This window comes from Pogona vitticeps, chromosome 3, assembly GCF_051106095.1.
Source record: "Pogona vitticeps strain Pit_001003342236 chromosome 3, PviZW2.1, whole genome shotgun sequence".
Lineage (NCBI taxonomy): Eukaryota > Metazoa > Chordata > Lepidosauria > Squamata > Agamidae > Pogona > Pogona vitticeps.
In genome coordinates, this window is record NC_135785.1 from 189,145,606 (window position 1) to 189,171,990 (window position 26,385).

The 26,385-nt window shown below is 42.7% G+C and overlaps 1 long non-coding RNA gene across 1 annotated transcript; it reads left to right on the forward strand.

The window, feature by feature from the left end:
* The first annotated feature begins 1,703 nt into the window (after window positions 1–1,703).
* On the forward strand, window positions 1,704–20,194 carry LOC144588178 (uncharacterized). Its single transcript, XR_013543565.1, has 2 exons — window positions 1,704–4,354; window positions 5,003–20,194. It is a non-coding gene; the product is annotated as an uncharacterized LOC144588178 (long non-coding RNA).
* Window positions 20,195–26,385: the final 6,191 nt, after the last annotated feature.

Below are 26,385 nucleotides of genomic sequence, written 5' to 3' on the forward strand. Positions count from 1 at the left end.
ACGGAGGGGAGGACTTGTCTGTCCCTACAAAGCGAGAAGATGGCCTTCTAAAGTCTTCTAATCTCCCAGCCATCCTAAACCTGCATTTTTTAAAGAGGGCGTTGGTTTAGTTTAAAGCTATTCCTAATTATTTCAATGACCGTTCTCCCAGGTTCGATAAACCTAACCCGCGATTATTCCGGTTGAGAAATAAACTCAACTGACATTAATTGGGATTTAAATTGGTAGGTAAACGTGCCTTGCGGTCGCAGGGCCAGGATCGGTGCCAAAAGGTCGTAAATTCTTGCTTTTAGGAGACGAGGCTTGGCACTGCCTTACAACCGTAACATGACGAGCACAGGGAGAACGAGACGGAAAGAGAGCAAATCATCGCTGAAATCCAGGTATGGGACATGGGGGAAGAGATTCCAGGCCTGGTTTTCTTTCCACTCAACCTCTCTCACTGAACATGTCAAAGAAATTTACAAAGGCACCTACTTGAATCGCTTACAGTTGGTATTTAAAAATATAAGGATTTATAATTGGGATCTCTCTCTCTCTCAATTTTTTTACTGTAATAAACATCTGGATAACTCTTTCAAATGCTAATGTACATCCACGCTCCGGAGCTGCTTTGGCAGAAGTAGTTCATACGCAACTGGAGACGGAGGGAAGGGGCTGGGAAGCGCAGCGCGAGCTCTTCGCGGGGGAAGCCTCTCGGGCGCTTCTCACGGCTTCTCGGTCCGCCCAACTCACCTTCTCCATCTGCAGCCTGGCTTGCTGGCTCGATTATTTCCGTCCTCCACTACCCTCCCCCGACGTTTCCCTTTGGGTGGGTGGGTGCACCTCAAACTCTATCTATCTATCTATCTATCTATCTATCTATCTATCTATCTATCTATCTATCTATCTATCTATCTATCTATCTATCTATCTATCTATCTATCTATCTATCTATCTATCTATCTATCTATCTATCTATCTATCTATCTATCTATCCCCCACTTTGTTATGTCCAGGCAAAAGCCAACAGTCTTTATTTTGCTTTTGAAAACCCAAATTGTAAGCCTGCATTTAGATGGGGTGATGGAGGGGGCAGTGGTTTAAAGATAAAAACTGCTCTTTCTTTGCTTATTTTCGCTTTACAACACGGCCATCGGTAAAGAAGACTGGCCCAAACCAAAAGAAATGTTTGGATAAAAATGACGGACTCCCTTGCTTCCAAATCTGAGTTGGTGGGATTTCTTAAAATCTCCGGCAGCTCCTGCTAATAGCAGTCATAAGCATAGTAAATCTTGCCTGCCCTTCTCCAGTCCAGTAAGAGGCGAGACTGGGGAAACGGAGAAAATAAAATGTATGAAGAAATAAATAAATAGCAACTGGGTCGGGTTAAAAGGGTCAAAGCTTCTTGAAAAGCAACCAATATAGGGAACTGATCCTTGTTCACAGAGGGAAGTTCCCCTCCCCTCGAGAGCAGATCAAGAAATCGGCCGAGATGCTTCACAACCTGATCGAGGTCGCCTAACGCGCCGTTCTAAGCGCTCCCCCCCCATAAACTCTTGCCTTCCTTTCCCCCGCCTCAAATTTGCTCTCCCCTCCCACCCCACCCCTTGGGCTTCAAGTAAACGGGATAGAGGGGCTGCGCTGACCCTGATTTCCGCTGAGCCAGCCCCGGTCTCTTTCGTAGGGTGTTAGGTTCGCTTTCGTCCGATTCCCCACCCCCCCTTGCCCCCGCCAGGTCGGTCGGTGGTGAGCCTGAGGCCGGAGCTTCCGGGGGGGAAAGGCGCCAGGCGAAGGAGGGCGGGCGCTGTCTCTTCGAGGGAAAGCTCCCGCCAGCCCCTCACACTCCATCCCCCCCGGGGCCAATTCCCGCCGCTCCGCTGTTTTCACTCGTCTGTCCCCTTCCTCTCTGAAGAGACGGGGAAAAGCGTGTTTTATTTTGTGAGCGCGCCCGCTTCGGGAACCCCGCTCGTTTCTCCCCCTCAGCCTCGGAGCGCGCTCAGGGAAGAGCAGCTGCCTCAGGGCCCGCAGCGCCCCAGCCCGTGGCGCTCTCCGGCCTCGGTGGTTGGGATCCCCACCCCTTCTCCTTAACACGGTCCGGCTGCAGGACCCCTCGCGGCTCCGCTTTCTCCTCAGGCAGGGCCCTCCGGCCGACCGCAACGGAGGGGCGCTGGCCTTATGTTCGCGCCTTTTCCCCTCGGGCTGTGGGATGTCCGAGCCGAGCCCTCTTCTGCCCCCTCGCAGGAAGACGAAGACGACGCCCTTGAAAGACAGGGCGGCTGCCTTGCTTTCCTAGTGCTGCTTTTCCCTCCCTTTTTTTTTTTCTCGCCCGATGGGTCTCCTGGCCCACAACACACCGCACCTGAGCCCACCCAGATTCACTGGACTCGCTTTTCAGGGAGGAAGAGTGCAGAAAGAGGGAAAAGACAGAGAGAGAGAGAGAGAGAGAGAGAAAGAGAGAGCGAGAGCGAGAGAGAGGAATGGTATTAAAGGTGCAGGCGATTCTCTTCATGTGTGGGAGATTTCAATAGCAACACCACCAAGGAAAAGAAAGCCATTTTTCCAGAAGAAAGGAAAACGTTGTTTGTTTATTAATTATTGGCACCAGACTGACGGTACTTAAAGTTTGGATCCGCGGAAGAATCGAAGCCAGCCCTTTAAAGGCAGTTAGTAAAAGGGCGACCTCTCTGTGCACGGATTAGTTCTGTTTGTTCTGAACGGTTCCAACCCGGTTTCCTTTCAGGTGTCGCCTCTTCCCCTACCCCTCTTCAGGTCATAGTGGGTGAACTCCGGAATCAGGCCGATCCCAATATATCTGCTTCAAAGATCTTGAGATGTGGCAATAAAAGATCACCAGGCAGATCCTGCCCCGGCTTCTTTCTCTGTCAGGAGGAGATGATCCGGCGGGTCTTCCAGGAGCACCTCTTCGCCTAGACTTCTCCCGCGCCCTCCACCCCTTTGCCATCTGTTCCAGCAAAAGAAGCCGTACTTTCCAAGCCTCCGGATCTCCTGCCAGGCGATCTTCTTGCCTCCACGTGCGCTTTCTCGCTCTTTTTAAAATAAAATCAAACTTCCCTTCACTGATGGTCTCTTTTCTCCCCCTTTCCCTCCCTCCAGCCTGCTAATTTAACACCGGAGCGCCTTATTGCAGGGCTCGGGGGAAGCGAGGGAGCGAGAGAAAACAACAATAGTGCAATGATCCAAATGATACAGTCGAATTATAGCAATTAGAGTTCTACTTGGAGGAGAAAACCTTGCTGAGATCAGCCAAACAAACGGATGCCTTGTAAGGATAACAAGCTTTGGGGAGTGACAGCCAGCGCTGTGAGAGGCAGGAGGGCATCCGCCGACAGGTTCCCTTTGACCATCCCCCCTCTTCTTCCCTTTCCCAAATCCGCCGGGATTAACCTCCTTGAAGGAGAGTGGGTGGGCTTTCCACCTCGGATCCGCGCGCGGCGGATTCCCAAGACTCCCGTGCTAGCGGCAGGCAGGGAAACCGAATCCCGTCTCCCTTCATTTCTTCCGCCCGAGGTTAGCAGGCGGTTACTTCTCTTCCCGCTACACCGGATCCCACCCCATCCCATTTAGACAAGGCACACACACACACACGGCCCCGCCGGAGATCTGGCCTTTCTCCGGAGGAGACGGCGTTTGAGTCCCTAGAGGGCGCGGCAGAGAAGCCGCGTCGAAAGCCAAGGCGCGGCTGGGCCCGCGTTAGGGAGCCATAGAAGTTTCGATCTCCAAAGAGATCCCTTCAGCGGGCAAAAGAAGGCGCGCGGCGCTGGGTGGGGCTGACTTTCGAGCCACACGCAGTCCGGATGGGGCTGAAAGGCCTTTTGAATTACAGAAGCGTTGGAGATGGGCCTGCAACCCAGCCCGGGGGGGGGGGGTCAAAGGGAAGTGAGAAGAAAGCCGGGGAGGGAGCTCACACCTCTTTTGTGTCTAAGACAGGAGGCAACGAGGGCAGCCCTGAACTGCGCGGAAGGAGGATCAGCTGACGTCAGTGGATCGCCAGGTTTACGTGGCCCCAATCCGGAGAAAACGGGCGGTCGTTTAGTTCAGCTGAACATTCATGGCGTTTATTAGTCGTATGGAATCGAAGTCTCCTTCCTAAGCGCGAGTAACTCGTCTTCCTGGATCGGAGCCCACGTGTTCAGTAGCAGGACGAAGCCCCCGCGCAATCTTCCCAGGGAGCTGAAAGGAGGCGCCTGGCGGGACTGAGGCCTCTTGACCTCAGGGCGACCAAGGAGCAGGGCGGCAAAGCTGTCGGAAGTGCCGGGGATGCACTTGCGTGGAGGCGGCTCCGCAGCCTTGAGCTACGCGCCGCGGTTCGCCGACGCCTCCCCCGAACTTTCCTCAGCCCAAGGCCCGTCCGGTGTGTGTGTGTGTCTCCTCTGGAGGAGCCAAGGGAAAGGTTTCCTAGGCCTTGCCGAGGCCGTTCGTGCGCCTCGGTCGCCGTCCCCTTCCCCACTCCACGTCGCCTTAAATCCGGGGCACGGAAAAGGGAAGAGGAGCCAAGAAAGGAGGTGGGCGGGAAAGAAAGAAATGGGGGGGGGGGCGCTGGGGAAAGAAAGGGGTCAGCAGAGGCCCCCGCTGCTACCACGACGTGGGAACCCCCAAAAGAGTGGAAGGCGAAGGGCACCGCTGCTCTGAGCGCAGTTGGCCTGGGGGCCGCCCTTTCCCTCCTTCGAGGCAAAGGTGCACGAGCTGCGGTGGGGATGGAGGCCACCGCACGTCATGCCAAGCCAGATGCGGAAACCTTTATGGTGCTACAAGATTCTCTCTCTCTCTCTCCCCCCCCCTCCCGTTCTTAAATTTAAAAAAGCACCTTGGGCCCCTCTCGCTCTTTGTCGGCAGATGACGGGCGGTCGAAGGGTACTCCAATTCCTGCCCCCTCCACTTGACAGATTAGCCCAAGAGGTGATTGGAATCGTCGTTCCAACCCGTCCATATAGTTTATTTGTTTGCTTTCCAGTTCAATCCCAGTAACCACCCAGTTCACCCGCTCCCCTTTCTTCTCCAGATGCTGTTCTCGGAGTCTCAGATCGCCCTGCCTTGGGACTGCCATTTCACCCTGGACCATCATCCCTCTTCGGGGCTCCAATTTTAAGAGCGGTTGGAAAACACCTTGTTGATATTTTATGTGATAATTGATTAGACGCGAAATTTTAGAATTCCTTCGTCTCCGGTGCACGTTATCTGGAGGCCTACTCGCATCTGGTATTCTTGTTAACCACAAGGTTACTTTTTAAACCGCCTCCTCAAGATTTTCCGTTTCGCTCAATGACCGTTATTTATTTGCCTGGCCCCTCATTTATTTCAATCTCTCTTCTCCCACGCCCAACTAATATCAAATCATAAGCACTCTTCCCTGTTGGTCTCATCGATGCATTTTGCAAGCAGGTGCTCCTTTAAATGGCGTGCGCCTGTGAAAGGTGGGGTGTCCGCTGGCCTTTTCGCCTCCAGCTACCAGGAGAGCGTTGCTCGCCCCCTAGTGGTTGCGCAGAATTTCGACCTTAGAAGGAACTGCAGAAGAACGGGGGAAACAACGAAGGGAAATGTCCTGTTTACTGCCGATCAGGTCAGATCTTACAAGAGTTGAAAATCTCTGCTCGGATATGGATAGACGCCTTGAGCAAGTCATTTTCCCCCAGCTGAATCTCCTCAAAAGCTGTTGAAAATGACCCTTTTAGATTTTTTCGAGAGAAAAGAATTAAATTGTGTCGCAAATGTCTGTGCGCGCGTCTTCCAATAGAACCATTGAATCGCGCAGTTGTCTGTTTCTTCCTCTGATCTCTGTTGCAGCAATTAATATTAACCACAATGATTTGGCTTTACTGTAATAAGGCAAATTAAAAACATCTCTATGTAGGCTATTTTCCAAACACATAAGCAAACACACTCTTTAAAGTGGTCCGGTGGGCCAGATAGGCGGGATATAAATTAAATTAAATAAATAAATAAACAAATAAAAAACAATACAAAACATATTTGGTTTGGAGGTGTACCACTCCTTAAAGGTAATTCTCCTTATCTTCTAAAATAGAGCCTCACAGATCGGGCGATCTTCTTATGAATATACAGTATTCGACAAGGAAACAGTGACCCTTAAAGATGATTTTAGAATGAATATGTGCAGAGTTATTCCAAGGAAAATAAAAATAAAATGTTTTCGAACCGCTTGAGAAACCCTGCTCTGGCGCAGAGTTAAGGCTGAGCATTTCTAGAGGAAAGCAATATGCGGGAATTTTGATTTTGGAAGGGACGTTTCCTCAGTGGATTTCCGAACTTTGGTAGTAATGGCTATCCTTTAGGAGTATCTCTTTCTAACTGGCTGCCTCGCCTGTTCTCCGAGCTGCGTGATTACAAACAACTAAGACAGTGTTTTTAAAAATGGTTGGACGGAGGCGGCGATAAGGTTGCTTTCATCTTGACTCTGTTCAAGACGGGGGTATTAAACCATGCTGTGAATTTTACCCGAATGAGCAAATGAGATGTGACAGGACACTCCCGACAGTTCTGTCTGTCTCTTCTGTTATGGAGGCAAGCCAAGCCAACAGGCGATCTAGTCCAGCATTCTGTTCCAGTGGTGGCCAACAGAAGACCACGACAAGCCCAGAGGCAACACCTCTGCTTGCGTTCTCCAGGAATTGATACTGATGCTCAATTTTGGGCATCCTTACAGAGCCATAATGAATTGTAACCATTAACAGTTTGATCTTCCATGAATGTGTCTGATTTAATTTTAAAGCCACCCAAGTGGATGGCCTTGACTATATCTGGTGGTCACACATCTTAATGGTTCAGTTGTAAAAAGTGTCAACAGTTCTGAATGTCACACTATATGACTTCATTAGATTACTATAGGTTCTAGTACTAGAGAGGGAAAAGAATTGTCTTCGTTCACTTTCCCCACAGATTGCATAATTGTATACACCTCTGTCAAGTGCCTTCACCCACTTTTTCCTGAGCCAAAAGACCCAAAAATAACCTTTAAATGGAGAGTTGCTTCAACCCTTAGTTCTGGGCATTTGAGCTGCTGAGTAAAGTGGAAGTTCTTGTACAGGAAAGGCTTGACTCTTTGGTAGCTACCATATGAACTAGTTTGCTTGGTAGGCAGGGAGGATGGGTGGCTAGATGATGGGTGGTTGTGAAAAGGATTGTGTTACAGCATATGCTACCTTTTAGTTCCTTTAAAAAGGAGCTTTTCTTGAAGTGGGGAAATGGAAACCTCTCCAGAGGAAAGGGAGGAGCTGTATTTTAGGATTAAAGGAAATTCTAAAGTTGTAGCAAGAAATTAACTAGGAGTTGATGCTGATATTCCAGGAAAGCAGAAATTGAGACATAAATCTTAAGTATACCTTCCCGCTCAGTTGTAAAACAATTTTGATGACAGATTTATTTCCATCTCTATGGTGAGCTAATTGTATAATAGACTAAGTAATTATATAATTTATTTCCTATTCCTGTTTTAAATATCTCAAGGAACTAGGAGACTGCCTTTGGGGAGAGTGCAAAGAGTAAGGCATAAAGGTTATAGCTAATGAGCTTGCTTTTTTATGACTGTAACGAATCTCTCTCTCTCTCTCTCTCTCTCTCTCTGTGTGTGTGTGTGTGTGTGTGTGTTGGGGCGGGGGAAGGGGGCTCAATATGAAACATGGTTGTTGAGTGAGAGTAGGATTGAAAAAGGAACCAGAGTCACGCTCCTTGAGTTTTGCTTCCAGGTGAAGGACTGCTTTAGAAACAAAAGTGATGTACATAGTGGGAAAATCCACTGTAAACAAGACATTGCTGGGCATTCCTGGGCTCAGCCGCTCACAAGCCTAACTTCACAGTCCTATATAGATGTTAACTGACTGGGGCCAGTGGGACTTACTTCCAGTTAAATGAGTATACGATTACAGCCTTAGCAGAAAAAATATATATCCTGTGATGGTCTACTCAAAAATATGTCAGCAGTATTCGATTTAGTGTTAGTCTAAGTAGAGTCTGAAAGAGCCCACAGAAGAAGGGATAGCATACTGTTGTTGTCATCACTGTTATTGTTGTTGTTGCTACAGGTGGTGGTGGTGGTGGTGGTGGTGTGTGTGTGTGTGTGTGTGTTCTGGACTGCAGGCAAAAGCTTTAGTGAAGCTGTGATCCTGATCCTCTTATGAGGATGGCTTGAAGTTTCTGGATTGCTCAGTGATGTCCTCGTAGGTATTTGGCTGAGGAGTCAGAGACTGGGAGTTTGATCACCCCACTGTGCCTCCTGTGAGTAGAGGCACCCTTGTGGAAGCTGCACAGACCAAGGATGCCTCCAGAAGAAGGAAATGGTGAACCGCTTCTGTGTATTCTCTGTCTGGAAAATCCTGAAAAGGGTCCCCATAAATCAGAATTCACTTGACAGCACATGGTGATAATTATTATATTGCAGATAACAGAAATGAATATTTTTCTTTTGTCTTTATCAGCCTTTTCCTTACACAGTACTTAATATGATTTTCAGCTTCACAGGGGTAGCAGTACTGTGGTGTTTTGAGTAATTTTTGTTGTTGTCTATTTGCTTATGTGATGGAAGTTCAGCAAATGAATGGGATCTAGATGTAGTCAGGGCCATTCAACTTAGATGGCTTTAAAAGGAGATTAGGTACATTCAAAACACACGCTATGAATTAAGTGGGTCTACCATAGGACTAAATTTCAAATAAATTTATTTTCATTGTAAGTATATACGTAGTATATCCATACAACGAAATTCACACAGACACCCAGAGACCAGACCCACGTGCACACACACAAAATCCCCAGACACTCCCCACCCACTAAAAATTCCCCACTAAGAATACAAACATCTACACCGCAGGCTAAGTAACATTGTCCAACTATTCACTACAGGTGGTCTTTAAGTTAACAATTGGATTTATTCTAGATCCAATGTAATCAGATTTATGGGGAACATTTACTTGTTCCATGAGACAAATGTATTCCCCCGATGACAAAAGTGGTTAGGAGTGGTTAGGGAGATACAGTAATAGTTTTAAAATAACTGCATATATTGTGTCTTTCAACAAGACAGAAATATGTGAAGATCATGTGTTTTGTATTGTGAGCATATCCATATAGTCATACAAAAGTGCTAACCAAATGCACATAAAAACAAAGACCATTCTTTGAACATTGAGATTAATCCAGCGACTGGCCACTGGTATTCCTCTGCCCAGATCCCCACCTATTACTGCAGTCTGCTTGCATTGGCAACCTGATACTGCAGTGGCTCTGGAAAGATACAACTACTGTATAATATCTATTGTCTGAGACTCCTTTAAGGGCAATCCAAAAGCAACTAGAGGGATCATTAAGGTAAGAAGTTCCTCATGGACTCATCCTGAATTTGTTACCATTATGCCTGTTTTTATAGATGCAGAAATGAGTTACGGAGGCCAATATTGAGCTTCTACTGAGTGGGAAGTCCCACTGTATAGGTTTTGTGGGGTCAAGCCGACTTCATAACATCACTATTGCACAACAGTGATCTCCATGAAGGAAAATCTACTGCCCATTTGTGCAATGGCAATGCCTGTGTGAGCAACATAATTGAGTGTTACTATACTAGTGGGACTTCCCACTCAGGGGAAGCTCAGTAGGATACCAGCTATTGAATAGAATTTCCTGTATTGTATAGCGTTGGCTGGCTAGCTCAGTGAATTTAGCACCTGGTTGTGGATCTGAAGTTGGGATTTCTATTCTCTGCTGTGCCTACTAAGAGAAGAATCAGTCTGTGTAGCCTTGAGCTAGCTAAACAGTCCCAGGGCACCCCCCAGAAGAAGGGAATGGTAAACTACTTCTGAATATTCCTGGGAAACCCTGAAAAGGTTGTCCATAAGTCAGAATCACCTTGATGGCAGGTAATTAATATTGCATTGTATAGAGACTGTATTCTATGCTGCAAATAGCTTATTCATTCTTGAATACTAGATATAATAATGCCACCATCCTGTATACTCTTAGGAGTAAGACTCACAAATGAAATGAGATTTATTTTTAAGCAAAAGTGCATGGGATTGCAGTGTTAGTATTGTGCCCGCAATCGCCGCTGTCTTATTTCCAATGTGTGTTCTTTACGGTGGTCTCTTGTGACCTATTGCATCATGTTCAAAATCCACTCACTTTAAGCTTCTTTATAACAGCCCTTCTGATATCCATTTACTCTTGATATTGTTCCCTGCACTCTCTTGACAATTCCAGGCTCTTTGTTTGCTTCTTTTGTAGCTGTCATATTTGTCTCTCATACACTTGTGATAGGGGAATTTTTTACTATTACAGGTTATAAGACAAGAATGTTTGCTGTCACCCTACTTATTTATATGCTGCATAGAGCCTTCAGTGATTTCAAATAGAGGTAATACAGAAATGAAGGACATTTTTTGGGGGGGGGGAGGAGGTGAAGGAAGAAATTGGAATAATGTACTTTAGTCATATTGTAATCTCAATGTTAAAGTTTCGAATATTGCTATTGCAACAAAATATATTCAGTTCTCTAAACAAGGAAATAAATTAGATTTTGCAGAAATGTACCTCACTTGGGTGGGGGAACAGGGGAGATAGTTTTGGGTGAAACAGTGCAATATTTTGTATTCCCCTCCCCCCCAGTTACCTTTGGTGAAGAATAATTAGGCAACTCTCATTAAAGATCTAACCCAGAGATGGCCCAGTGAAAATCATTTTTCCAACACACCTCAAAGCAGAAGTCCAGAATCTGAACTGTTTACGTTACGATGTCAAAGTTTGCTCCTATCAGTCTGATGTGCACATAAATTATCTTGTGTGCAGTCAATTGGGTGGCTTGCAACTGAATTCCATGGAACGACTCTCAGAAGCAAGTTCCACTGGGTTCAAAGAAGTTTACTCCCATGTACACAGGATCACAAAGTTGGTGAATTGATATCTATGCTTGCCAACAGTGTTGCTCATTTACACTGGCATCCTGTGCCTCTGTGTATATCTCACTTTCTTGTCAGTAGACCCATCTTCTGTTGGCAGGAACAGCTTTGTAAAGGCCCTGCCATGTGCAGAAACCAGTATCTGTGTTGCAGAGGGGTAAAAAAGGAAACATAATTTACATGGTAGTCGATCTCCTAATTCTGGAAGCATCTTGTTTTGACTTAATTGACCTGATTGCTGTCAGGAAATGTGCTTGCAAAAAAAGGGGGAAAAAAGACAAATAGACTGGAGTTACTTATCTTGGCCCTCTTCCTTCATGTTTTTGCTGCATTGCAAGAAGTACCAGGAATGGATGTGTGGATGGGAAGGCACCAGAAACTGATCTGAAATCATATGATAAATTAAAGTGATCTGCTTATGGATATTTTCTGCTTAAAATGAGTATTATACCTAAATGGTTTTTAAATATCCAATCCAGAACACTGTTCCAAGTCAGTTAACCAAGTTCTGTGAGGAAAGACTGAAAAAAGTGGGCATGTTTAGCCTTGAGAAAAGAATTCTGAGCAGAGATATGCCACCATCTCCAAATACTTGAAAGATAGTCATACATAGGAGGGGCAGTCATTTTACACATAATAATGAACTCAACTTACAGGAAGCCAAATTTTCTTTGAATATCAGGAAAAACTTCCTAACTGTTAGATCAGTATGACAATGGAACCAATCATGGTGAAGGCTCTAACACTGGAGGCATTTAAAAGAAAATGGATACTCATCTGTCATATATACAGTACTTTGAAGGCTCCAATACTGGAGGCATTTAAAAGAAAATGGATAACCATCTGTCATATATACAGTACTTTGATTTGGATTTCTGCATTGAGCAGGTTGGACTCAATGTCCTTATAGCGCCCTTCCAACTACAATATTCTATGATTCTGTGATTTAAAACTGTCAAGCAGCAGGTCCTCTATTCATTTAGAAAGCAAAAAAGAGAGATGACTACCTTATGCAGAAAAAACTTAAGAGAATAGTAGATTCGTATCTCCAAATAGTATTTCATAATGGCCCAAATCTTCTTGCTTAATGTAGTAAATCACACTAAAGTGGTCCCATTGAATCAACTGGGATTTGGTAAGTGAACTCCTTCATAAGTGTAGTGATTCATATGGGCCTACACTAACTGTGATTAACTTTAGCATAGAAGGTCACAGTTAGAGTAGGCCCATTTGCATCAATGGAACATGGAGGAGTTGGCTTACCAGATCTCCACAGATTTTATGGGCCTATTCTAGTGCAATTTACTACACCAAGCAACAGGCTTTTGGCCGCTATTGTGCTGCACAGTTAATTTTGCAATCACAGCCTAATGTTTTTGTGCATTAAAAAATTAAGAAAATATACATGTTAAAATATCTCAAACAGTTAAGCTATTACACCACCAGACTTTTCATAATGTTGCGAATGCCAACATTTTTATTTAATCAGAACTGAAATTACTACTTGTTTTCACATTTCCTCAAATAACTCTTTGTTTTGATACTCTTATTAGAATCGTATTCCTTGAATATTTCATTTGTGGAATTCTCTGTTCTGGTTTGTGAGATTGTCATATCTTCTTGTACATGAAGTTGTTTTACTTGCTATATGAAAACTGGATGTACACTGTGAGATACAGTACATTTACTAAACTCATGTGCATGGCAAGGCGTTATTTCGTATTGTCAGAGTCCAGCTCTAACATCAGTAAACGGGAGAGTACTCTGAAGAAAAACAAGGAGACTGCAGTCAGGGATTCAAAAACAAAGCAAGCTTGGGTCTTGCCTGTAGGAAAAGGAACTTACTTGGCCACGCCCGGCACCTCCTTTTATTCACTACTTAGGTTACACAGGAATCACATTACAACCAATGAGGCATCAAGTATGTTCTGCCTAGCAACAACTGACACATGCATAGATTAACTGTGTTAAAGAGCTAGGCATTCAGCTGATGCATTCTTCTGCCTAGGTCAGTGGTCCCCAACCTTGGGCCTCCAGATGTTCTTGCACTTCAACTCCCAGAAATCCTGGTCAGCAGAGGTGCTGGTGAAGGCTTCTGGGAGTTGTAGTCCAAGAACATCTGGAGGCCCAAGGTTGGGGACCACTGGCCTAGGTGACCTCCTTGCTCAGCTGTAATGAAGTCAGCAGACTCCCACATTGTATGTTCTGCGGAATCTGATAGGTTAGTAGAGCTATGTGATTGTCTCATGTGCAGATACCATGTGGTATCAACTGAAAACAGAATGAAGTTTGCTATGGGAGAAAATGGCAACATATTCTTATATTGCTACTAATTTGCTGGAAAATATAGATTTTTTGAAAGTACAACTCTAGATTTGAGCATCAAATTCAGTACATTCGTAATTTTTATTCATGATTTGAGAATATATCTTCATTGGTGTAAAGACCATATTGCTGTGCTTTATTGGTATGGATCACATTGTTTATGATTGTCATCAGTGCTATGAGCTAATAAAATGGTATTTTTAACTCACATGAAACTCTATTCTGGGTTCTCCCCTTCCCTCTTCACAGATTAATTCAGTCTAACATCTCTGACCTTATCCCTCTCCTTCTTGACTAATTCTTCTTGCTTGTCTTGCCACCTTTGGTCTTTTTCACTGTTACTCTGCCTCTGCAAATATGGGCATCTCCTCTTCCCTGTCTAGTGATCTAGTAATCCTTCTTTCATGTCCCAGCATTTTTTTTCTCCTTTTACTTTCATCATGAACAGCTTCATGAAAACACTTGCTCAGCTAGGACTCACGAATCCTCTCATTATTACGGGGAGGAGGTTGGCTTGTTTAAAATAGTATTTCAAGTAATATTTTTTGTCATACATGCTGACTAGATGGATGAACAATTCATAACAAATAATTTATTTTATTACTCATGAGACATTCAATGTTTTCACTTATATTTAATAATAATCATGTGCTGTCAAGTCAATTCTGACTTATGGCAACCTTTTTCTGTTTTTTTTTTCAAGAAGATAATACACTGAAGTGATTTACTCTTTACTTCTTCTGGGGGTGCCCTGGGACTGTGCAGCTTGCTCAAGGTCACACAGGCTGGCTCAACTTGTAAGAGGAATAGTGGAGAATGAAATTCCCAGCCTCTGGCTCTACAGCCAGATACTGTACCTAAACTGTTGAGCTATCCAACCGATTCATTTACTTGGTTTACTACTTCTAATATTGTGTTTGGAAGTCACTTATTCATAGGTTGCCCTCAAGCTGGAAACAACCCAATGGCATATAACAACAGTAGTGCTGCATGCTTCATTTGCTTTTTATCTGAAAGCCAATGTACATGTCACATCCCATATCTCCCTGAAATATTTGAGATTTTATGCTGCTTCTTTAGGTTTATTGGAACAGAAGACTCTGGGACTTTCACAGCTTAGCATCCTGATATAGAACAGGACAGAGTTAAATACTGGAAATCCTTGTTAGAGAGGCAGAATTTTCTGAGTCTTGGTTCTGTTTTGTTCATCTGAATCTTGCCAACATTCATGTTATGCTCCACTTTCTTATCGCGTCATGCGTTACTTTTATTTCTTGCAAGGGTCATTGTTGACATGTTTCTATTAAAAATACCTATTTTAGTATTATAATATAGATAATTTTGTATATATTTTCTGTTGCAGAGTTTTGAATTTCTGCTAAAATTCTTCTTTTGCTACACAGTAGAGGTACAGAGATCCAAAGAAGAGAATAGCTACGAAATCCCCCAGAATCTACTCCTTTCTCATTAGCTGGCACTTGTGTGTGAGAATCTGGACAGGGCTCTTCATGCTGAAGTCTGCTGAAGTTCTTTTCCATCATCACATTCCCTGTTGAATCTTCTCTTTCTTCTCATCCAAACCTTTACCACTTCCAAACTGCATTCCCCTTGCTTCCCTTTGAATTAGAAATACAAATGCAGATGCAAAGGGGAAATCAGATCTCAGTGGAACAAAGGGACACACCCATCAGAGAACCTGATTGGTGTGTGCCCTCTGCTACTCCTCTGCATTCTAAGAGGGAGACCCAAGCATTTCAAAAGTCTGAGGAACAAACAACACAGAAGCAGTTCGAAGAAGGGGCAGCTCATGGGCATCTCCTCCTTCACACTGAGAAAATATGCCTCCCTTCTTCGGGTCACAAACTGCCACTGAGTCCGAGGTGTGGCTGGCCAGAAACAGCTGAACAATAATTATGCCTCAAAAATGAAGATTTTTTTAAAAAATATATATCCCGATGTACACCAATGGAATTGAATGGGATATAAATATACTTAACTGTACACTAGGCTGTGGCCCATAATAATTAAAAATGACAGCAGCTGAATGATCTGGATGATGTATTTTGACACAGTAGGTTCAGTTCTTTTATGTTTAATATGCTAAGCATTTCATTTCTTTTATGTTTGTAAACAAATCTTCCCTTAGAGCAGGGTGAATGGGGGGGAAAAGACAGTATGCGTGTAAAGGACTTGCTTTTATTGATTACTAATATGTTGGTTGTACTTTCAGAGAAAAATGGCCTCATGTGAAAATCAGGGAAAAGCAGGCTTGAGAATGGTAATCCTTGGTCGAGTGCAAACAATAAAAAACCCAAACACCTTAATACATTTTCTTAATCTCCTTTATCTGGAAATGTTTGCTTGTTCTAAAGCTTTGAAATGATGCATTACAGGTAATGAAATAACATGGGCATAATCATACGCCTTCTGCAAAATAATACAATGAACAGCAATATTTCTACTTTTAAAACTACAACAATAACATTTACTTGTTACTTCTAAAATATTTTAGGATGTCATTGGGGGGATTTTTTGGTGGCCATCTTTGCCCATTTCCTTTTTGAAATTAAAAGAATAATGATAATACTAATTGCATGTCATCAAGTCAATTCCAATTGATTTCAGCTCCTTCTGTGGTTTCCTAGTACAGAGTACTCAAAAGTAGTTTTCCATTCTGTTCTTTTGGGGGCACTTTGGGACCATGGAGTTTGTGTGAGACCTTCTGCTTCAGAGGGAGTGAGACCCCATCAAGAGCAGGTCTGTGCTTGGAACATCGTTTGTTTAGTCGTTTAGTCGTGTCCGACTCTTCGTGACCCCATGGACCAGAGCACGCCAGGCCTTCCTATCTTCCACTGCCTCCCAGAGTTGTGTCAAATTCATGTTGGTTGCTTCACAGACACTGTCCAGCCATCTTATCCTCGGTCGTCCCCTTCTCCTCTTGCCGTCGCACTTTCCTGACATCAAGGTGTTTTCCGAGACCTTGGAACATAGGCTTGTTATTTTTCTGAGAGGCACATTGGGGAATTGAATTCCTGATCCCTAGCTTCATAGCTACATGGTCCAATTCAGTGAGTATCCATTCAACCCATTTAAAATAAGTATTTTGTAAAATAATCAGTAATAATAATATTAGAAAAATAACAATATAGCAACATGCTCTTAAAGTATCACTTTTAAAGTAACATGTGATGTGCTACGTGCCACTAAGAAACCATGACATATTTGCCCCTTAAATAATGTTCCAAGCAATGGCTTGCTCTTGATGGGCTTCCACTCTCCCAGAAACAGAATGTTTGTAGCCTGAGTCTTCTCTTGGACCTTGTTTTGCAGCTTGATGTGCATGTGATTATCATGGCCAGATCAGAGGGCACTATTAGCTTTAGCTGATGTTATCTGGTTTCAGGTGTTGTCCATGTTCGAGTAAACCCATCTCTGGGTTTGTAAGGTTGCCTGAAAGAAGTGTTGAAAGCCACAGGTTGTACAGGGTGCTGTGCCCAATCTTTTCACTAGAGGATGCTATACTTGTTTTTACTGGTCTGCACTGGCTAGTTTCTAAACTCCATTCAGAGTTGTGATTATTAGAATTCCTATAGCAGAGGTGGGTAGATAATTTTCTCTCATGGGAACCTGCCATTATGAATGGTCTTTGAAAAATCTTAGGGTTTGTCTCCCTATAACACACAACTATTATGATGTTCAGTGATTTCCATTGACAGTTTAATGCACCAGTCATTTGTATAAACTGAATTTGGTAGCGTTGTGGCCCCAGTTTTAATTTAGTTCAACAGCACATGTGTTTAGTCCAGGGTTCTGGGCACTGTTAAGAATTAAGGTTACTATCCTGTTGCTTAGTACCAACTAAGAACAGACATACTGAATTAACAGTTGAATAGTAAATCAACACTTACGTCAATGCCATTGAGTCAGCATCTCTACTCTGGTTAGAACTAGCAATAGGAGAGTGACTTAAGTATGGAAAAATGATATTCTAATGCAAAGTCACTTTGGTAACTAGAAATATTGCCTCTTTGTTGTAACTTGAACATGCATTTATTTTTCTGAAGCCACCCAGGGTTGCAAAGTTTTGTTCCTTGGACGATCCCTTGGTTTAATTCTTCAACTCACAGTCATCCTGACAGTGTTGGCTGGGGGTTGGAGAGGACTGTATGCCCAAATTACTAAATCGTTTATCTGGATGAGTATTACTAACACTTTGATTCTGTGGTAGATACTTTAATTTTTGATATCTTTAGTTTATTTGACTCCATCTTGTTTGATATTCAGTGCAATGGTGCTCCTATTGTGCCCTTTCCTGTCTTTGCTATACAGACAGTATTCAAAGATGATTTTGCTTCAGTAGATTTTTCTACATTTCTATTATGCCTACGATATGTACATTCCCTCTTTAAAACCAGGAATTACATTTCCCTGGTCTTGGTCCACATTAATCTCAGCCCATGTACATAGTGCCCCTGTTGCCATGTGGTTTTTTTTCTTGAAGGCCTCTTACCGTATCTACCTGTGCACTGATTACCTAGTTCTGCTCCATCCTTATTCAGATGAGAAGAACTGTTTTCCCTATGAGTTATGGTTCCTGAACAAAATGCTGACACTTCTTAAACTAGCCCGAGAAGCTTTAGGGTTCAGCTGCCCGCCCTCCACTCCAGGTTTGTGATCTTGTGAAATTTTCATTATTTGGAACAATAGAAGGGAATAACAGTAAAGTGACAGAAAGGTTATAAAACCAATGAGCTTCCATTTGCCTTCCTTTGAACTTCAGAATCCATAGTCTACCTGTTTTGAAGCTCCATCAAACTCTTTCCAGTTCTTTTCAAGAAATCCTTGACTTTCCCAATCACCTTTATGAGATAAAGAAACAGAGTTCACTACAGGATGTGGTGTACATAATAAATGAACAGGTTTCTGTGAAAGAAAGCATCCAGTTTTTAAAAAAAAACTTTGTGCACTGTATAGCAGCAGGTTATTTCTGATACAATGAAGGCCAGCTTTTGACTGAAGGCAAGCCGAAGTCCATCATGGAAGCCTTCGGAAATTTCTGAGAACCCACCTGCTTTCTCAGCTACTGTGAGATTGCCATGTATGGCAGCAACTATGCTTGAACAGTTGGCATGAAAGTCCCTGTTTTGTGGGACTTCTCCTTGGGATTCCTAGCCATTTGCTGCATCAGTGTTGCGAAATGAGTATGACAAAAAAGGGTTTATTAATACCAGGTTGCTAGTAGACAGCAGGATGAGAGCCCGTGTGGTGTAGCGACGGACTAGGATTCAGGAGAACATTCCTGTTTGACCATGGAAACTCACTGAGGGTTGGCAAAGGTAAGCCCCTCCTTAAACATCCCACATGCCTTGGAAATCCTACTAGGGTCACCATAGGTTGGAAACAACTTGACAGCATATAACAAGCAAACTAAAAAATAGTTAGCACAGCCCACTGTCATGTCATTTAGCTGTTTTCAGTTTTCAGAAGCAATCCTGACAAACAAAATTAGATGATCTATTGTTACTAGGTTTTTTCTCTCCCAGTAAAACATGTTCCGTTGTTTTTTGCTGCTTGCAGAAGCTCCTTCTTGCCTTTTTATAAGCACCCAGGGCTAAATTGGAAGGTCTCTAGCTTTGTTCCTGGACAGGCTCAAAACCTATTGGAGGAACATTCTGCTGTAGAATGCTCTCTCTTTTTTTGGCTGTTTCCTCCCTTCTTTGGAGCCTAGGATCTCAGGCCTTGCAGACACAATAGGTGGCAGGAGAATTGATTAAAATAGCCTCTTGCCCCATTGCCATTGGCAGGGGTGTCCCTGAATGGAGCACTACTTAGGTATCTTCTTGCTATGATCAGCAAATTCAGTCTTCTGGCCCCATTTCTGAAACCAAAGGTAGCATTGACAATTGTGTCTCATAGAAAATACTGACAATGAACTTTGTCTGCAAAAGGTTTCAAGGTATTATGGATCGAGTTCCTGAAAAACAAACATGTATGCGAGTTGTGAAAAACTGAAAGCTGTAAGTGGCTTTTGTGGAGAGGTCTTTTGTGGTCCCCAACCTCTTCTACAGGTCTAGGGCTGCATATTTTTCTTTGGAAATAGCTGAAGCTGTCTGATGGAGCTTACATTGTAATTTTTTTTTTTGAGAAACAACCATTCATGAGCTGATGTATTTCAACTGATGATAACACTGTATATAATCTGTGATTGCTTTGGGTACAGAAGAAGATATAAAGGGAAATAGAATAGTCTTAAGGTTGAATTCTCTTGTGTGCAGCTGGAAAACTATTTTACTCAACTGCATAAAACTTGGGTTGTGATCCTAACACACTTAAAGGAAATAACAGTGCTCTACATATCCAGTAAGAAGTAATTCTTCGTGTTTTCAATGGGATTTACTTCCAAATGAGTATGCATAGTACACTTTCTCAACAATCTACTCACCAGATGTGTGGGACTACAGCCCCCATCATTTCCATCATCATGTCCAGTGGCCATGCTAGCTGGAGATTATGGGAGTTTGTCAAAGGTGGCTGGAGGTGGTGGTCACCAAGTTAAGAAAGGATGGTGTATAGTACAGTATTAGTATAATTAATTTCTCTCTGTGTTATCTAGCCTTGGTGTGATCAGTCTTTTAGGTATATCAATTTCGGAGCAGTGTATGCATGAGAATTGTTGTGTGTTATCACATATATATGAATGCATAACATTCACATATTTTCTTGGCATATTGGCTGAAATCCTGTTGCATAACTTAAACCTGCAAGAAGGTGATGATCTCACAGCAGGGAGTGATTTCTTTTGTAATTAAAAATTCCTACTTCTGTACCATGGCTTTTCTGATCTCTGTGTAATCCCTTTCATTAAATGTACTGTATGCCATAGGAGCCCCATGGCAGCAATGTCATCTGGCAGTAATTTTCAGACTTCTTCTTCAGCCTTCTTAAAAATGTCTTCCTTCTGTCCCATGGTGTCCACTGATGAATGAGATTACACAGAGGTTAGAAAAGTCATGGGACAAAAGTAGGAAGTTTTTAATTATTGAAACTCACCACCTATCTGTGACATCATCACACTTCCAGAGACATAAGTTATACAAGATTTCAGTGACTGGGTTTAATAATTTGATGTAATATGAGCCGCTTTGGGTCCCTTTTTGGGAGAAATGTGGCATATAAATAAAACTAATAATAATAATAATAAAATATATATTTTGTGTGTCTTTTTTTGATGTGTTGCATTAGAACCTTGCTCTATGTTATATGAGACACTCAACTTTGTTATATTTGATCTAATTTTTACTTAGGATCATTCAGTAGCATTTTTTGTATATTTCCTTCCAATTTGACTGTATACCTATAATGTATGCACAAGGGATGTGCCCTTGGGCAAATGTATTAAAAAGAAACAGAACAGAGGTAACAACAGGGTGGTGTAAGGAGCCCACAGACATGAACAGAGCAAGCCAACACATTGAAATATCTCTTGTTTAAAATCTGGTTTTCATGTGTTGATTTAGAAGTGGGAAAAGAGAATAAAATACTGAGTACTATGATGAATTGATGACAAAACAGAAGGAGGGTATGCTCCTTACCTTAGAGATGAACCTCCCTGCTGCGAAGTACAGTAACTGATAGAATCATAAAGGTCAGTAATGTGGCAGTAGCACCACAACTGGTAGGAAGAGGAAGGTGGGTAGAGAAAGTACAAGTGTAGAGAAGCACAGACCCCCTATGGTACACTTTTAAGAAGGAATCAAAGAGGACCATGCCCATTGCCTTTTGAAAGTACCTCTCACAGTCCCTTTATAATGGCTGATACAGGAGGCATATGAGGGCTTTCTCCTGGGGAATAGGGGGAAAAAAAGAAGAGAAATAAAAACAAATCAGAACACCTGGCTTTGCAGAGAGCTACTGTCTGGCCAGAAGCCTTTCTGTGTTGCCTGTAGTCTATGAGCTGGCCTTGCTGTTTGCATTTCTCCATTGACAGCAATAGAGTTTTGCTAGAGATCTGGAAACACAAAAGTACTGAGAGAGAGTGTCTCCAAAAGGGCATAAAGTTGGTTGGGCATCAGTCTGCAGGCATTTGGTCTGGCATGGAGGCAATCAGAAGACCGATGCACATCCATGCTCACAACAGTGTATGTCTCACAACACCTGTATGGTAGTTGAAGTACTGCAGCACAACATTCCCAGAAATTAGTAGGACTTGTGTTCTAGAGAATACGTTGGGGCTTGAGGTGAGGGCAGAAATAGAGGTTGCAGTTAATTCATCCTTAAGAAAGGGAATTCCTTAACTTCTGAAACTATCCATGTGCCCACCAGGGCCTCTTCTGCTCTGCTGATCAGCAAATTAGTTTGCATTGTTTTGTGATGGGTCTTCAGGAACATACACAAGGAATTCTTTTGAAGTCTGATTTCACAGGAAAAAAATATTTGCTTAAACCACTCCTTCCCAACATTAATATCCTTTCATGAGCTAGCTCAGTTTCTGCCCTTAGAGAGTCACTTACTAAGCTCAGTGAGTTGCTTACCTGAAATCTTGAGATGGCTCCGAATCCCATTTATGATGGTATGTTACTTCTTAAGATTAGTAGGACAATAATTTGCATACTTTATGTTTTCTGTTCTTTTCCCCCCCAAAAGAGCTTTCTTTACTGTGAAATATGTAGTAGGTTTCATACCTTCATGGGAAGAAAATGATTATGTCATGCATTTAACATTAAATGGGCTTTGAAGAAGGCAAATGTTTCCTTGTAATCAAGCAAATAGGCAAAATGGTTGTTGTTCTCCATATAATTTGAACCAGGGATTTTTTTTTTCATCTGGAGTACAGTATGTGAAAAGGAATATCCCTGCCGTGTGAAAAATTATTTACTTCTTTTCTGCAGGATATAGAGAAACAGTAGGAAGGGATGGAGAGAACGAATGTCAAATGAATGCATTTCCTTTCGTATGAGTGCTCCAGGTTTTTGCAAAGCAAAGGGACCTGCACAAAGAGAAGCCCACCCCTTTTTCGCTGCTAAAGCAAGAATTGGAGCCTGAATATTGAATTGAGCCCTTGTATCGCTTTTGTGTGGTTATAGTAAAAGTCTCTGATTCATGAGTACATAATTGCAGCTTGGAAATAAGGGTAAGGAGGGGAGCTGTTCCATTTCAGACCAGCCGAGACTCCGTCCCAGTATAAATAAGCCTGTGCTTTTAAAGCAATGAAAATTGAAAAGGGTCAGGTTTATATACAAAAATGAGAACAAAACAAATCCCAGCACATAACCGGCTTACTCCTAAGTGGGAATCTGTTTGCAGCATGGAGAGAACAAACGTTTCAGGTGTGGGCAGAGATGACACTGCAAGTTGTGTCACGGCTGTGACAACAAGTAACTTCTGAATCTTTTTTCTTTCCCACAGAAAGCTTCCCTGGGTTTTATTGACAATGTTGCCAGCCTGAGAATGTGTTGCAGAAATCAGAATTTGCCTTTGACCACAATTAAATTTATCTAGGTGTTTGTAGCTGAATTTGTGCATTAGAGACCTGAGAATAGAGGCAAAGGTTATTTATTGGATCTAATAACTGTCAACTTGGCCCACTTTCATTGTTCTCATTGAATCACCACAGGTAGCCATCAGTCTGGACATATAAGAAAATCTGTCTTGGTTCATTTTTTTTCAGAAGAAACTGAGTTGCTTAAAAGCATGACAAAAAGAGAAAAGGCTAAGAAAATGATTGGCCCAGCCAGTATGTCAAAACTACAAATGACATAAATAAACATCAGGCTTATTCACTGGTTCTCAGGGGGCAGGGGAATGACAACAATTAATAGAAATTCACCCAGATTCAATTCTGCTTTACATTTTGCTGATGGGTATTCTTGGGATAGTCATCATATGAACAGAATACAGTGGTGCCTCGCTTAACGAGTGCCCCACATTACGACAAATCCGCTTTACGATTATCTTTTTGCGATTGCAATTGCAATCACAAAATGATGGTCTAAATGGGGGAATTTCGCTTTGCAATGATCGGTTCCCTGCTTCAGGAACTGATTCTCCGCAAAAAGATGTTTTTCTAACAGCTGATCGGCGGTTTCAAAATGGCCACTGGGTAATTAAAATGGGTCCCTGCTGTGTTTAGGGATGGATTCCTCGCTATACAGGCAGCAAAAATGGCCACCGCATGGAGGATCTTTGCTGGATGGTGAGTTTTTACCCCACTGGAACACACTGAATGGGTTTCAATGCGTTTCAGTGGGTTTTTAAAATTTCACTTTACGATGTTTTCGCTTAATGGCGATTTTCCTGGAACGGATTATCGTCGTTAAGCAAGGCACCACTGTATTGGACAACTTTCCATAGGGTTGATTTTTTTGTTGTTGCTAATGTTTGAATATAGTATGTAATGGGAAATGTTTAAATTGAAAGCAGTCATGGGTTGGAGTGAAAGAATACACCCTCTGACTTTTCTATTGTTTTGTTTTCATTTTCCTGCTCCCGTTGTTTGTTTACTTCTTGATTGGCATAAAGATGAGGAGCCTATAAAAATAAGTAGATTCTACTCCCCCCTCTTAAAAAGTGAAGAATTTAGCATTAGTGGTGTCAAGGTACATGTTGATGGATAGGTACTCATCATGGCAGTCTCCATGAGGCCTGCTGCAGTGGGGGGGGGGACACGCAGCAGGATCATGGGGGGGGCTATCCCAAGGTGGCAGGACTGTCATGCATTACACAAATTAAAAAAAAATACAATTTTTTCCTGAAATGTATTTTTTGCTCCTTTCCCATGATGTGAAATGGTCCAGGCCTTGTCTGAGCTTTTAAGGAGCCTGGAACTCATAGCCCCAAGGAGAGTGCCCAGATCAAGGCAGTTGTATTGACCCATATGAACAGCCAGTTTTATTCTCCACCAGAAGCAAGCCTTCTGTAAAGCTAATTGTCTCTTTGAGACCAAGTCACCACAGAGATTTGCATGACAGCGAAAGAGCCCACCCAAACTGAGCATTTGTTTACCTTTCCTTGCTTCCATGATATTGTTTTTTCATCCTCGCATGCTGCCTTTAGTGGCTTTGGCTGGGAGGGGCCTTTCAGGGCTGGGGTGACTGTTATTTTGTCCACCACTATCCAATCCTTCCTTCCCTGCCTCAGTTTCAAAGAGGGCCCCACTTCTCTGCTCTGTTTCCCCCCACCCCCACCCCACCCCCACCCCTGTTGTATGCTGACAGCCTTTGGGAAGCAATGAGTCTGTTGAGGCCAGTTCCTGCAAGCACTCATGTTTGTTTTTAAGTTGCTGTAGTTCCGTTCAACTATAAGGAAATAAACATGTTTTATTCTTGCTATTACAAATGTCTCTGAGTGAGTTATTGAAACTGTAAATGCCAGTTGATGAGCAAAAAGAGGTGGACTACTCTGGGGAGCTTGGGGCTATTCTGCTCTGTGAGTCCCTGCACTTCTGCTGTGCAACTAGAGGAATTTAACGAGAAATTGACATCTCTGGAACAGATGCCATTGTCCATACAATGCAGAGGGGAAAACTAGTGTCAACAGAGTCAGTGTGGGACAAAAACCTTTCTTTCTGGGGTTTTCTACATTGTCGTCAGATGATAGTGTATTTGTGTTGTTTTGCTTTTGCTTCAGTATAGGATCTGCTTGTGCAGTTTATAAAAAGCTGTGGACCATACTTTCCAGTTAATGAAATACTCAAGTTGGCCAAGAACACAGTACTAAAATATAAGCAAACAGAGCATGAATATAATACATACCAGTAGTTGATTTAAGAGTTGTGCAACCATACTCATTATGTTGAGGCTTTGATGATGCTTTTCACACTTTAGGCAGTTTTATCTTGACAAAAGTCATCTGTGCCTGTGGTGCATCTTGCCTTGACTGTTGCAATGGCCTGCACGGTGTGGCCCCGCTGGGCAGAGGTCTGAGATCTCTCGTTGGTGCAGCGTGCTGCAGCTAAGCTGTTATGAACAGCATAGAAATAGGATAATCAGGAAACGATGCCATTAATTACCAGGCCCAATTCATGTTGTTGGTTTTATCGTTCAAAACACTAAGTGGGCTTGAAACAGGGACTACTCGCTTTGTTATGAACCTGGTAAAAACAGAAAAAGTGATGGGCTAAGCTGAAATCATTGGAACATCAGGTAGAGTGTGCATTCGAGACTTATTTGAACAAAAAGGACAGCTGTTGTAGAAAGTGTCCATACAGCACAACCCATTTTGTGGACACAGAACAGGTCATAATAGACAGGTAAGGAGTTTCCTGATGAATCCTGGGTAAAATGCAGACTAACGAGGAGCATGTAAAATGGTTCTGATTTCGAGGTGCAACTAAATCCACAGCAAATTTTCATGAAATTGCATTCCATTTATGAATGGTTTCCTATAAGTGTGTTCTTCTAAACAACCACCATCAGCATGGAGGTAGTTACTTCATTTTTTGCCTTCAAACAATTTACTTTAGTGATTAGCATTCTGTGGCTTCCACTCTGGAATGGCAAGGCCTTACTTCACAATAATACTGTGGTTGATTCGGGTGTTAATCCTAGAAAAAGAGCAAATTGGTTTTATTATGAGGAAAATTGGCATCTTTCAATGATTGTCCTGGGAAAAAAAATGGATTTTATTATTTCCCTTGGAAATAAAATCTGTTTTCTGCATTAGTTAACCTGTTGTGCTCACTATTTTCTAAGTGCTTAAAATAATATCTGTATAACATTGTGAAATAGCTGAATAGAGGTTTCTCAGAAAGAGTTTGCTGAGTCATAATGAAGGACTGATTATAGTTAACAACTCATTTGTTGTGTGGGCAGAGTTGGGATGGATGCCTACCACATCTGTGTGCATCCACTTTCATGGGCCTAGCAGTTCCTTAAGTTTGGAACATAAATCACTAGAAAGAGCAGTTTGTCATACAACTGACTATGACATAATAACTGTCTGAAATAGCTTCTCCAAGATAGAAACAAAGGTTGGGAAGTTACTTTTCAAAAGTAATCAGTTCCTATTACTCCTTGATATATTTGAAAAGTAGTCGTTTGCTGTTACTGACTGAAATCCTGTTGTGCAACTTTATGCTACACAACAAGGATGATTTCATAAAGTACCTGGTGATGTTACCTTGTTTTAATTTAATTAAAAATATCTCAATCCCCCCCCCCTT